Source organism: Orcinus orca, chromosome 5 (genome assembly GCF_937001465.1).
Source record: "Orcinus orca chromosome 5, mOrcOrc1.1, whole genome shotgun sequence".
NCBI classification, from domain to species: Eukaryota; Metazoa; Chordata; class Mammalia; order Artiodactyla; family Delphinidae; genus Orcinus; species Orcinus orca.
In genome coordinates this window covers 27,680,722-27,694,565 of record NC_064563.1, presented here as the reverse complement: position 1 = coordinate 27,694,565, position 13,844 = coordinate 27,680,722, and positions in this window count along the sequence as shown.

Sequence of the window (13,844 nt, the reverse complement as noted above, 5' to 3'; positions counted from 1 at the left end):
CCAAACTGAATTCTCCAAAAATTCTCTTAACTCCTCTCTGCTAAAAGGAACTTAATTATCTATCAAAACAACAGAATTAATATTGAAAGAATTCGTAACAGTTGGGAAACAACTGGATTAAAAGCATAAAAACATCACGCAAAGCGGTCCTATTTGTACATATTCTTTGAATGATTTCAGGTCTTCTCGTTCCTATCGCTCACCTTCCTCTTTCTTCATCCCCTATTGACTGATTTGGTTCCACTTCCTGTCTCTTATCAGTTCCTTTTCGCAGAGGCAGCTCTTCTTCCATTTCAAGTTCCTCCTTACCTAAGAACTCACCTCCCACCCCCCATCCTGGACATCTGTTAATCAAGCTCCTTTGACCCCTCCCTCCCTCCCCAGTTTGCATCCTTTGACCCTGATTCTTCAAGCAAGATGGTCAAGGGAGCAGGCAGGTTGACTCGGTGTGCAATTTTTAAAACCTTAAAACTCAGCCCTCCAAATTTAGACAACTAAAGAAGAACCGTTTATAGCAGAAACGTGATTACATTTTTATTATTTCATTCTTGACGGCTGAGATATCAAGTAATTCTATTTAGAATATTATACTGAGAAGTCAGAAGCATGTTTTTCAATCATCTTTGATGACTTCTGTGTAATGATGAGTATTTTGTTCCTGTTCCAAGAAACTTTGGTACGTATATTTAAAAGATGTAACATGCTAACTTACAAAGAATTTTATTCATTTACTCAAAATGTGCTGAATTTTAAGTGTCGGGCATTTTGTCAAGCCTACAGAGATAGAAGAGGTAGCCTGTGACTTCAAGGAACTTGAGTCCGGGGAAGGAGGCAATAGATGATTACAAGATAAGCCCTGAGCTCCTAGGGGCTCAGAACCAAAGCTCCTAGCTGGGGCTGATGGAACCTGGGCTTCCCAGTCAGGACAGGTCCAGGTAGCTGTGACTAAAACAAAGAAACCACAAGTGAGTGTAGACCCCGCAAGCCTGGGGTGTGGGGTGGTGAGACAGGAGAGGCATGTTAAGGACACATCACCAGGGCCTCGGGGGCGTGCTCTCTAGCCTGAGAATAGAAGGACCATAGCAGGGGTTGGGGGGAGAGCATGAGGGGCTGAGTGCCAGGAGATGAGGTCAGAGAGGTGTGCCACAGGTCCAAGCAAGATGAGCCATTGTAGGGCTTAAGCAGAGAGGAAACCATCTGATGTGTTTAAAGAATCTCGCTCACTGCAGTGTAGAGACCACAGGACGAGGCAAGGGTGGGTGGGGAGATCAGATGGGAGGCTGGGACCGTACAGGTGAGAGATGACAGTGGTTGGGTTAAGAGTGGGTGTAACGAAAGCGGTAAGACTAGGTCACGTTCTGGATAGATGATTTTTAAGTCTTTAAAGAAATTCAAACATGCAAAAGTGGAATAGTACGATGGACCCCAGTGAACCCGTCATCCAACTTCAACAATCAACCATTCACAGCCAATTTTGTTTTATCTGTACCCTCACCTGCTTCCTCTGTACTGTGTTATTTTGAAGTAGATCTCAGACATCATACCGTTTCGTCTGTAAATACGTTCATATTTCAGAATGTACCTTTGTTAAAAAGTAAGCGTTTTTGGGCTTCCCTGGTGGCGCAGTGGTTGAGAGTCCGCCTGCCGATGCAGGGGACACGGGTTCGTGCCCCGGTCCGGGAAGATCCCACATGCCGCGGTGCGGCTGGGCCCGTGAGCCATGGCCGCTGAGCCTTCGCGTCCGGAGCCTGTGCTCCGCAACGGGAGAGGCCACAACAGTGAGAGGCCCGCGTACCGCAAAAAAAAAAAAAAAAAAAAAAAAAGCTAAATAATTAACAACTGCAATAGACGCTGTGAAGAGTTACATGGTGCTATAAGAACATCTAATGGGGGGACCTAACCGAGTCTGGGAGTCCAAGGGACATCCTTGAGGCAGTAACTTCTGAGCTGAGAGCTAAGGGATGAATGAGAGTTGAAAGGGGAGAGGGTTTCCAGGTGGAGGGAATAGCATGTACAAAAAGTCTGCTTCTAGAGGGAATACAGTGAGTGCCCTGGAATCAGTGGTGCAAGAGAGATAGGTCTGAGATGATCCTGCAGGATAGGAGCCAGGCTATGCCGGCCTCCCAGGTCATGCTAAGGACTTGGATCTTATACTGAGAGCAACAGAAAGCCACTGAATTGTTTCAAGCAGATTAGGACACAAAGAGGTATTTTCATCAGTTTTGTATTGTGAAAAATCACTGTTGCTGAAATGTAGAGAATGAATTGGAGGACGGTAGTAGCCGGGAGTAGAGCAGTTAGGAAGCTCCTGCAGGCTGGAGATGATGGTGGTGTGGATTGCATACAGGCAGTGAACATAGAGAGAAGGGGGAGGATTTGAGAGCTATTTAAAACATCAGCAGGACTTGATGTTGGATTGACATGGGAAGGAGGGCTAGGAAAGGTCCAGGATGACCTTTTGGTTTCAGAACTGTTGAAACTATGGGAATGTAAGATGTCCTCTACGAAGCTTGCATAGAAAAAGAAGACAGAATCCCGGAAAACACCACTTTTTGAAAGATGAATTAAATAAAAGCCTTTAAAGGCTGAGCCAGAGAAGGGGCCGAGAGGTCAGAGGAAAATGGGGGGCGTGGCAGCCTAGGAAGCCAGAGATGAAGAACCTCTAAGAGAGGAGAGAATGATCAGTTGTGTCGAGTAAGGAAAGTCTGGGAAATGCCCTTTCGCCCTCAGCAGCTGGAAGGTGACTGGTAGTGAGGTGCTGGTAAATGGTTAACCCCAGCTCTGTAGGGGGAGAAAGCCTTATTTATAGTGTGTGCCAGGGTCTGTGATGTGAATACTCCCACCCTGGATGATTTTAAGCCACCAGCATGGTGTCAGTAAACAGGAAGTTGGGAAGAGAGGCATCCAGTGGGCTCATGAGAGCCGGTATGAGCCTGCTCTAGTGACTCAACTGGTGATCTTGGCACGAGTGGCTCCAGCGTGATGGTGCAGGTGGGAACTGAGGGGTGGGTGAGAGAGTGGAGGTGGAGATAGTGAGGGAGACTCTTCTTTCAAGAAGCTTAGCTCTGAAGGGGAGAAGAAAGACAGACAAAGGCAACCAGGGTTTGAAGGTTGGGATTCCACCTGGTGGAACAGGGCGGAACAGAGGATGAGGTGGCAAGGGAGTTGAGAGTACTAGCGAGAGACGGGTTGTAGCCAAGAATTGTGGGGCCTGGGTTTAATTTAAGGAAGTGCAGACCTCAATCTCCGACAGACACAAATGGAGGGTCAGACATGAGGTGTCTCAGGAAAGGCTAAAGAATCTATGTTCCACATAGTGAAGGCTTACATTGCCGCGGTTTCCAGGTTCTAGTATTTATCTAGGTGTTTCTTCACTGCTGTGTCTCCAGTGCTTAGAACATGGTCTTAAAAGTTCTCATCACAAGAAAAAAGAAATTATAACTGTGTATGGTGGTGGATTGTAACTAGATTTATTGTGGTGATCATTTTGCAATATACACTGCTGGGCTCAGGACAGGCCATCCCAAAATATGCCACAATGGCATATTGATTATTTTGAATTAAAGTTACTTAAGAAGTGACCAGTGCAACCTGTTCTTATATGGCCTCCCATGCAGTTGTAGTCAGATGCTGGTGGGGTGGAGTCAACTAAGGGCTTGACTGCACTGGGCATCAAAGTAGTCACAGCCAGCCCAGATCCAATAGGGGTGAGGAATGGAGTCCACTTCTCGATAGGGGAGTGGCGGGCACATACGGGGAGGGAAGGGATCGATGGCAGGCATCTTTTTTTTTTTTTAATATCTATTTATTTATTTGGCCGCACTGGGTTTTACCTGCGGCATGAGGGATCTTCGTTGCGGCATGAGGGATCTTCAGTTGTGGCATGCGTGCGGGATCTAGTTCTCTGACCCGGGATCGATCCCGGGCCCCCTGCATTGGGAGCGCAGAGTTTTAACCACTGGACCACCAGGGAAGTCCCATGGCAGGCATCTTTAGAGACAAGCTACTGCAAGGGATAATTCCCTTGAGAAAACCATGGCACAGAGAAGTTAGATAACTTACCCAAGGTCCTACAGCTTCGCCGCTGTGGAGTTAATCCCAGGCATCTGAGTTCCAGAGGAACTGATAGGAGAGGCAAAAGGGTCCTAGAGCCCAAGAGCACAGCACAACCTCTCATAGCAAAGTTGTGGTGGTTAAGAGAACAGCATTATCCATAGTAGAACCAGAGAGTTCCTGGGGTTCTATCAGGAGTTTGGGAGAGAGGAAGAAATTCTAAAAATACTATGAATGGAAAGAAATGAGGAGAGTACAAATTGGACCAAATTTCAAGGATGATCTAAACAAGGCTCTTTTTATGTTGGGCGTGAAAATACGGCCTTGTGTGCCCCAAGGCAAATGGAAGACTTCTTACTTTTGCTTGTCTCTCTCCAATCAAGAAATGGAATTGTGTGTGTGTGCGTGTGCGTGTGTGTGTGTGCGCGCACGTGTGTGTATGTTGTTTTTCCTATAAGTAATTAAAATCTAAAACTTTTAGACATCTGCTCAAAAGGGTCAGACATGGGGGGAGCCTATAGCTGGACCAGAAGAGGTAGAACTGAGGTGTAGAGCAGCCTCAGAGAAGTTTTTCAAGCTCCTTCAGCGCCCCCTGCTGTACAATGTCATAGCCCTGAAAGTCTGGGTTGTCGCTTACTTTAGGCAGGTCCTGGCCCTCTACCGACGGACAAGGAAAGGACGTCTCTACTTCAAAAAGCTTACTCACTTCACTGGAGCAATGGGGTGTTGCTAGAGAGAAGCTGACTCGTTCCCAGGTGGCCTGCTTCCCTCACCCTGACAACCTGAGAGAGTATATAGTTTAGGTCCTATTAATTTCTAGCTTCTCAGTTTTACTGGGTCAAAAGGCCAGGTCCCGCACATTGACTTGGATGTGCCCAGCTCCTGTGTACATGTGGTGAATGGGAAGAGTGGCGGGCCATTTCCCACGTATTTCCCCTCCTAAAGAGCAAAGGTGAAAATTCGGGGCCACGCTTTCTGTCGTCTCTCATCACAGTGAGAACCAGCCTCCTGTTCTGCTATTGCTCGTGCTGATATGACAACGTTCCAGCCACTGGGAACAGCTCACCACTCAGCATCATTCTGACACCAAGTGAGAGGGCCCTGCCCTGGCCTCCTCCAGAGGTCTCCTCCCCTCGGGACAAAGACTCTGCAGGGCCAACAGAGATGGGCCCACCCAGAATCTGCGCCATTCACCAGGCCGCAGTCAGAGTACCCAGGACCTGAGAATTCCCTGTCTGCTTCCAGGGCCTGCTCAGGCCTCTTCTCTGCCAGTGTCACTCTGCCAGGTCCCAGGGATGGCAAGGGGCAGCTGTTTGAAGGGGATTTGGACAGAGTTTGGGATATAGTTTCCGGGTCCACATGAGGGCCCCGGCAATGTGGGGAGGAGCAGAGCTGAGGGTAGGAAGGTATGGGAGGAAGACCAGGGGCCAGCCCTTCCTGTGCTGCCTCATTCCAGCCCAGAGCACCAAAGAGATGGGAATTCCACATTCAAACCTGGCCTTTCAGATCGTTATGAAAGTATGTTTGTCAAGGGAAGAGAGTAGAGCGTTTTTGTTTTTTTGGTTTTTTTTGCGGTACGCGGGCCTCTCACTGTTGTGGCTTCTCCCGTTGCAGAGCACAGGCTCCGGACGCGCAGGCTCAGCGGTCATGGCTCCACGGGCCCAGCCGCTCCACGGCATGTGGGATCTTCCTGGACCGGGGCACGAACCCATGACCCCTGCATCGGCAGGCGGACTCTCAACCACTGCGCCACCAGGGAAGCCCGAGAATAGAGCGTATTTAATTAAGAACTTGTTAGCCTGATTTATAACTTTTAAATATTTTGATATATGATATATACGCCTCCATCTATGTGCTTTTGCCCTCAACCCTGCAAATGTTTGGGCACTGTTCCTCAAAATGCCTGGCTTTCCATCACACTGTCTGTGTACAAGCTCTGGGCCATATTGAAATGTCCATCCCCACCACCACCACCCCCCTTATCCACAGGCATAATCATTTCTCAATATCGAGGTCAAAAACCCCAGCCCCTCAGACCTCTGCTGGCCTTCGCCTCAGTCCCACGCAGCAATCTGAGGTCACTTGTTTTCAATTCCAGCCCTGCTATCGGACAACCTGCCCCTCCAGGCTGAGCGCAGAGCTTGCTCATTTAGCTCTACGTTTCCAGCATCAGAACGTTGCTCTCAAAATGAGGAGCACCAGGTCCCCATTCTAGGGTGACCAGCCATCCCGGTGCACCCAGGAAGGAGGGTTTTCCCGAGATGCAGGACTCGAAGTGCTCAACCGAGACAGTCTTGGGGAAACCGGGATGATTGGTGACCCTCATGGGGAAGAAGCTGTTCAGAAAGAAACAGGGCATCAGCGGCCAGGACACGAGTGGAACAAAGTGGCAATTTCAGTTTGAAACAATTAATGGGACTGTTGACTTTCCACCGTCCACCCCTCAGCCGTGAGGAAACTTCTAGACCACACGGAAATCTAGCCAGGCTGTGCAGGTCTGGGCTGGGAGAATGGAGGCCCAAGCATGGTTAAAGATTCATCTTTATTCATTGGAAGAACCTGGAAAGAAGGTGTTGTTTTCACCGTTTAATACTTAAATTATTCATTTAAATGATTTAATTTAAAGAATTAAAGGATTTTAGTAGGGACAACTCCTACTAAATTTAATTTTCTAGTCTAGTCTCATTTCTCTGAAGAAACTTCTGGGGAACCCAGCTCATCACACAGCTTCCAGATGCCCACACAAGGCATTTCGTGGAGTCCACTCTAAGGGTAAGTAATGGCCTGTCTCAGTCTTCCCAGCCCTCTCCCCCTCCGCCTCCCACCCCACCCCGAGTCCCCCATCTGTCCTTCCAAGTGGGGTGGATGGGTTTTCCTGCTGAGTCCCTTTCTTTGTTTTTCTTTTTCTTTTTTTTTTTTTTTTTTTTTGCGGTACGCGGGCCTCTCACTGTTGTGGCCCGTCCCGTTGCGGAGCACAGGCTCTGGACGTGCAGGCTCAGCGGCCACGGCTCACGGGCTCAGCCGCTCCCCGGCGTGTGGGATCTTCCTGGACCGGGGCACGAACCCGTGTCCCCTGCATCGGCAGGCGGACTCTCAACCACTGCGCCACCAGGGAAGCCCCCCTTTCTATTTTTATCGTTAAAGCACCTGAACTTCCTTTAGAAACCACCCTTCAATCCCATATTCCTCAACCCCACCTTCAGACCATGTGGGGGGAGCAGCGGGGGCTGGGTGGGTGGGAAATACAAGACTTAGTTTCTAGTACATTGTATGTCTACGTCTCAACACAAGAACAAAGAAACTGAGTCAGGATCTTCTCAATTGCCATAGAGAGAATAGTTGGCTTTAAGCAAAACTGGATCCAAGGGCTCAGGCAAAGTTATATTCTCTCTCCCTCTCTCTCTCTCTCTCTCTCTCTCTCTCTTTCTCTCTCCCTTTTCTCTCTGCTCTACTTTCCTCTGGCTTCAGTCTCAGGCTGGTTCTCTGCAATTGATGGTAAAGATGTCCATGCTGAATGGAATAAAGTTTTCCTCCCCCCAAAAAAGTCTTCAAAAAGAGCAAAGACATTTCTAATAATAACCTCCCCCAACCATCAGAGTCTGGATTCAAACCTAGGACATCCAACATCATGGTTGACACTCGTAATCTCTACTAGTAGGACACTTTGATGTAAAGTCAGTCATAAGCACCGCAAAACAAACAGCATTCAGCTAAAACTGAGCTAGGCGCTGTGTCAGATGCTTTCATCTCTATTCCTCAGAAGAACCTGAAAAGAAAGCACTGTTTTCACCGTTTAATGGATGCCAAGGTCCAAGTCCAAGGCCTTCACCACTCTGAGCAATGAGAATCGACATAGAAAATGAGAACCCAGTTTCCCGGCAGTTCCTGGACCTCGGATGAAAATTGGAATCAGGAAGCAGAAGCCTTCTGTCTCTCCCCGTCACCTCATCTCTGTGTCCCCTTTGTGTTCACATTTACTCAGTTCTCTCTGTGCTGGCTGGCCTTCTCTGCCTCTCCCTGCCCACAATGGAAGATGCTGGCCATCTCTACAGGACAGGCAAAGTCTCTATCAGAGACTGACTGCCATGCCTGTGTCCTAATTGCCAATTTCTGGAAAAGAAAATCTGATTCCCACCCTCCCCAACTCCCCACTGAAGGGATTGGTTCCCCTCAGTCAGTTTACTCCTGGTCCAATGAACTCTGGTTAAAGGGACAGAGCCCTGTTAGAAGATGGCTGCAGAGACCCGACCTTGAGGGCAAACCATGATCCATAATCAGAGGTGGCAGGTGGGCTGGGAGAGGCCCTCAAGGGGCCATCACGTGATCCCGTGGGGACAAGAGCTGCTTAGTCAGTAACTGCATCAGTGTGACCCTCAAAACCTGTCATGGTGGCCTCGACTTTGCTGCCCAGCTCTCTACCCCAGTCTCCCACTGCAGTTGTACCCAGGCAGTTATAAAAAAGTCTCCTGGGACTTCCCTGGTGGCGCAGTGGTTAAGAATCTGCCTGCCAATGCAGGGGACATGGGTTCGAGCCCTGGTCCGGGAAGATCCCAAGTGCAGCGGAGCAACTAAGCCCATGCACCACAACTACTGAGCCTGTGCTCTAGAGCCTGCAAGCCACAACTACTGAGCCTGTGTGCCACAACTACTGAGCCTGCACTCTAGAGCCCGCGAGCCCCAACTACTGAGCCCGTGCGCCTAGACCCCATGCTCCGCAGCAAGAGAAGCCACCGCAATGAGAAGCCCGCGCACCGCAACGAAGAGCAGCCCCCGCTCGCCTAACTAGAGAAAGCCCGCACACAGCAACAGAGACCCAACGCAGCCAAAAAAAAAAAAGTCTCCTGGCACGGAGGTGGGCTCAGGCCTTACCAACAGCAGCGTTTCACAGGTCTTTGTGGGTGAGACGGCGCAGGATCGTGTGAAGTGTGGGATTTGGTAGAGGTATTTGTAAAGGACGCCTCATCCTTTACAGAAAAAAGTGAACTTATTTTGACAGAGTGTCTTCACCTCACTTTGTCAAACTGCAAACATGTTATTCTTAAGAAATTTTATACACTGGTTTATGTGAAACCTGTGGGGTTTTTTTGTTTGTTTGTTTTTGTTTTTGTTTTTGTTTTTGTGGCACGCGGGCCTCTCACTGTTGTGGCCTCTTCTGTGTTGAGGAGCACAGGCTCCGGACGCGCAGGCTCAGCGGCCATGGCCCACGGGCCCAGCTGCTCCGCGGCACGTGGGATCTTCCCGGACCGGGGAATGAACCCGTGTCGCCTGCATCGGCAGGTGGACTCTCAACCACTGCACCACCAGGGAAGCCCGAAACCTGTGTTTTTAATGTGTTCTTTTTGAGAAAAGTATTCCTTAAAAAAGAAAGAAAACATGTTTATATCTGGAAAATGAGTCTTGTAAGCAAGCATTCACATTTGAGAGAAAGCCAATGGAGGCAGGTTAGTATCTGTGCTTAAACTCCTGACTGCTGTGACTCCAACCCCCTGGTAAAAGTTTTAGCATGAAAACCCAGTCTGCCCTACCCTCTCTGAGATCAATCTTGTGACATCTCTCTGAATACTGAACCAGACACACAGACCTGAAGGAGACGCTAACCCTGTGTGGACTAGAGAGGAAAATCCTGCCAGCAGAGGTCACTGATGCTCCAGCTGGGACCCAGCAGGACAGCCCGTTCCAGTAATGTGCCTGCCCCTCTTCCCTTTCTCGTAACTTGCTCCCCGTTTCACTTATTGAAGGAAATACATGTCGTTGTTGCACTGACCCAGTGCGTGCCTGCTATCAGCCACTTTCTCAGTAGTACCTACCTTTTGATATCCCGAACTTCAGGGTTTTTAGATTAACACTAATACTCAGAACAGGACAGACGATAACAGGATGTCAGGTTCTGCTTCAAACTTGGGTTGTACCTGACCACCATTCCAGAAACTAGTTACACTTGCTTCTTACCTGGATGACTGGGAGGTGACCCCACTGCTCATACACACACACGTGCACACACACACACACGGCTGAGGGTATGTGCAAATACCCCTAGAGTAAGGCTGGGTGCCATGGTACGGCGTGGCGTGGTACACCCAGAAGGGTGAAAAGAGAAGGTGCTTGCAGAAAATTAGGAGTATCTATGAGCCCCCTGTGGGCCAAAGGGTAGCCATGGACAATAGCTGCAGACCATGGACCAACTTGCCAGCGCTCTCAAGTGGCCACCAATACAGCAAAGAGATGCCACCACGGGCCATCTACCCATTAAGGGTGGAAAGGAAGAAACTACATTTGTAGGATTGGGGAGGCCATAGTAAAGTACCTGAAAGCCACTGAATTGCCAAATGGTAGCACCCGTCTCATATATTGACCAAGGCTAGGTTGCTGCCAGTCTCAGAGGCCAGGTGAGAAGACCACCTTTGTAAGCCATTAGGATATGTGGACTGTTCCCCATGCAGGCAGCCAGGTAATTGCACCTCACAGCCACTGGCCAATCGACGTGTGATGGTCCCATGAAAGCAGAAGGAAATACAGAGGCATTGTGGCAGCAGGAAACCATCTGGGAAGGGGAGGCAGCTGTCCATTTGGGAAGAGTTCTAAGGAAGAAGCATGTGATCTAGGCCTAAGCTAATCAATGCATTGCATTTCCATGGTCACAGTGATTGGCTCAGCAGTGTGCATGTGACCCACTCAGAGCCAATGAGACTTAGCGACTCCTGGAAATGCTGTAAGAGAGAAGGCATGATTCTCTCCTGACTGGACTTGGAGCTAGGGAGACACACAGTCTAGAGATTCTGCTTCCTCCTTGCCTGGAGCTGAGTGGGGCCACTTTGGACGTCCTAAGATCATGACTATCTCAGTGGAAGAACCTCAAGACAGAGGGAAATTGAGTCCTGATGACACTGAGCCCTGAATCCAGCCACACCTGAAGTCAATGTTACTCCTGGGTTTCCAGCAAGGAAAGGGACTCCCCTTGTGCCCATTAGAACTGCACTCCTGTGTCTCCTGAGGTGGGAAAGACGAGGCAGGTGTTCTCTGAGCAGGTTCTGCATCTGATACCCTTAGGATTCCTGATATGCCGGCAGATCTGAGATAAAGCCAGTCAGCCGGGGCAAGGTGCTCAGGCTCAAAAGGTCACCAGAGGTTGTTCTCTTACAAACATCCAGACCGTCCTGAATCTTGGGGACCATTCCTCACCCCAGAGTGGGAGCCAAGAGCTCCAAGGTATGAATTCGAACCCTAAGAGCTACACCAAGAGACCAGCATTTCTACCGCACATCACCTGTAGAAAACAGCACACACTGAGAAGCGTCTGCTTGAAATTAAAGTTGAAACTTCAACTTAAGTTTTAGAAGGGCTTCCAGCTGGAGAAGGATGATCAATTAATTGGCTTATTCCCATGATTACTAATTTAAATAGGTAAAGTATCATTGATTTTCCTATATTCAAAGTTCTGCCTTTATTTCTTTGTGTGTGTGTGTGTGTATGGTGGTAAAAAAAAATATCTAGGGTCATTTTGTTCTTTTCTGCTTTTCTCTCTTTTCTTTTTGAAAGTCTCATGTGTGCAGCTTGATGGATTTAACGTATGTAGACCAAGTGACTCATCTTCTCTGGGTGTGTGTTCTCATCTGTCAAGTAAGTGAGGCAGCATTTCTAAACTCTCCCCTCAAAGACCTCCTCCAAGCCAGTGACACCCATTCTGCATGTTTTTTTAAATAAAGTTTTTTTTTTAATTTTTATTTTATTTTATGGCTGCTCTGCATGTGGGATCTTAGTTTCCCAACCAGGGATCGAACCCGTGCCCCCTGCATTGGAAGTGTGGAGTCTTAACCACTGGACCATCAGGGAAGTCCCCGTTTTACATGTTTTGATGTAATAGCACCTGTATCACGATTGCACTATGACTTTTACCCCACACCAGACACAGGGGCCCTGCATGATCGAAACGGGATAAATCTTTGTTAGGCTGAGCTCCCCCAAGGGCCGCCTTGACACTGCCTCCAGAAGAGCCCAGCTTTGGGAGCAGGACGCTGTTAACCAAAAAGCCCATGGCCTACAGGACTGCCACACTCGTCACAGTGCACGCAGCCCGTGGTTAAGGGAAACCGGGGGACCCCATCATAGCCACGCTGACAAATGCTCACACAAAGGGAATTTAATAGGTATTTACTGGATGGATGGATGGATGGATGGATGGATGGATGGATGGGTGGATCTCTGTTCCAAATCCTTCAGGGAGAGAAAAAGACTAAACAAAGAAGAAAGCCAGTTCTGAGGTAAGCAGGCTGTTGTCTTGACAGGAAATGGGATTCCCTGGCCATCCAACCTGATGCTTATTGTTCAAATCAATTTCCAGTTCCTCTGCAGTGTAACTGCACAATCAAACTCCCTGGAAATCCTCTGGAGTCCAGCGTCTTGCTTTAAGCCATAATGAAACCAGAGTATTTATAAATTGTTTGCTGAAGGGTTATGCCTAATGATGTTAGATCCCCTGGTGGGGGGGAAGGCATATGTATCTGTTAAGAGGCTTTGGATTGCAATCCACAGAAAAAAAACCAACAAGAAGTCTCAAAGTAGGCACTTCTGAAGTTCAGTTGTGTCAACAAGGACTCAGGCTTTTATTTACATCTGTCAGTGCTGTCCGTAATATCTACCCTCACAGACAGAAGATGGCCAAAGTCAATCCAAGCATCAGACTCTTACACAAGTCCAAGAGCAAAAAGAAAGGGCAGCGTGGCAGGGCTTTTCTCCCTTCCTCGAAGGTCCTCAGCGACCCACAATTTAGACTAATCCTTGGTAAAGAGGAAACAGGTGTTCGCAATAAGTGTTATCCCCTGAACTGGGCTCATGGTCACCAAATGGCTGCATAAAACCTGAGCTCTTTGAGCACAGCAGGAGAAGAGATGAGGTATGAGTGAGCAACCAACATGGTTGTCATAGCACGGCCACAAGGGCAGACACTGGCGATCATCCAGGTGAATCCAAATGGAACTAAATAAATTATTTTTTAAGTTTAAATAATCCACTTCCGTAGTAAAAGTGGGTGACAGCCGTGGACCAGGCAACCAAGGGCTCTGTGTGAAAAGCTCTGGTGGCTTCTGGAAGCTCTCGGTGACAATGAGGGCCTTCTTGCTCTATCACAGCTCCTCTGAGGCAAATGCAGAGACTTGATAAGTGTGCTTGGCCTCTTCCTGGGTAAAGGTCACGGCTCTCGGAGAAAGTGGCTCATTGTATGGCCTTGCAGAACAGTCATCATTTGTTCCTTCTCAGTGAAACTCAGCAGCCTGGGAACAGAACTGAGCTCCCTTCAACTTCCCTGGCCAGTTCTGACTCAAGAGCACACCCACGGGAGCCTGGATAAATGGCCCCGTGAGGGAGGCATTGGGGGGCGGGGTGGGCAATGACCCTGGGAGGGCCAGAGGTTGAGGGCAAGGGGTGATTTCCCAGGAAGTACCAAAAATGCCACCTAAGAGCCTCATGTACTAACAATTCGCCTTTTATTTCCACCCTTTCTCAGCAGTTATGGAAGCAGGACCAAGGCTACCCTTGGTGCAGGGTGTGCGTGTGTGTGTGTGTGTGTGTGTGTGTGTGTGTGTGTGTTAGAGAGAGACCAGGAGCTGGGTATGTGTGTGAATGGGAGGGAAGTGGGCAGGGCCAGAGGGCCAGAGATCCAGTGGCACCTGCTGTAATTAACCCACCCCCCCGGGGGTCACCCTGGGTAGAGTGCCACTCCTTTTTCCTCCCCCGCAGGTTTGGGAGGAGTCCATGAGACAAAGTGGGTAGAAGAATAGGTATATGTCGTGTCCTCT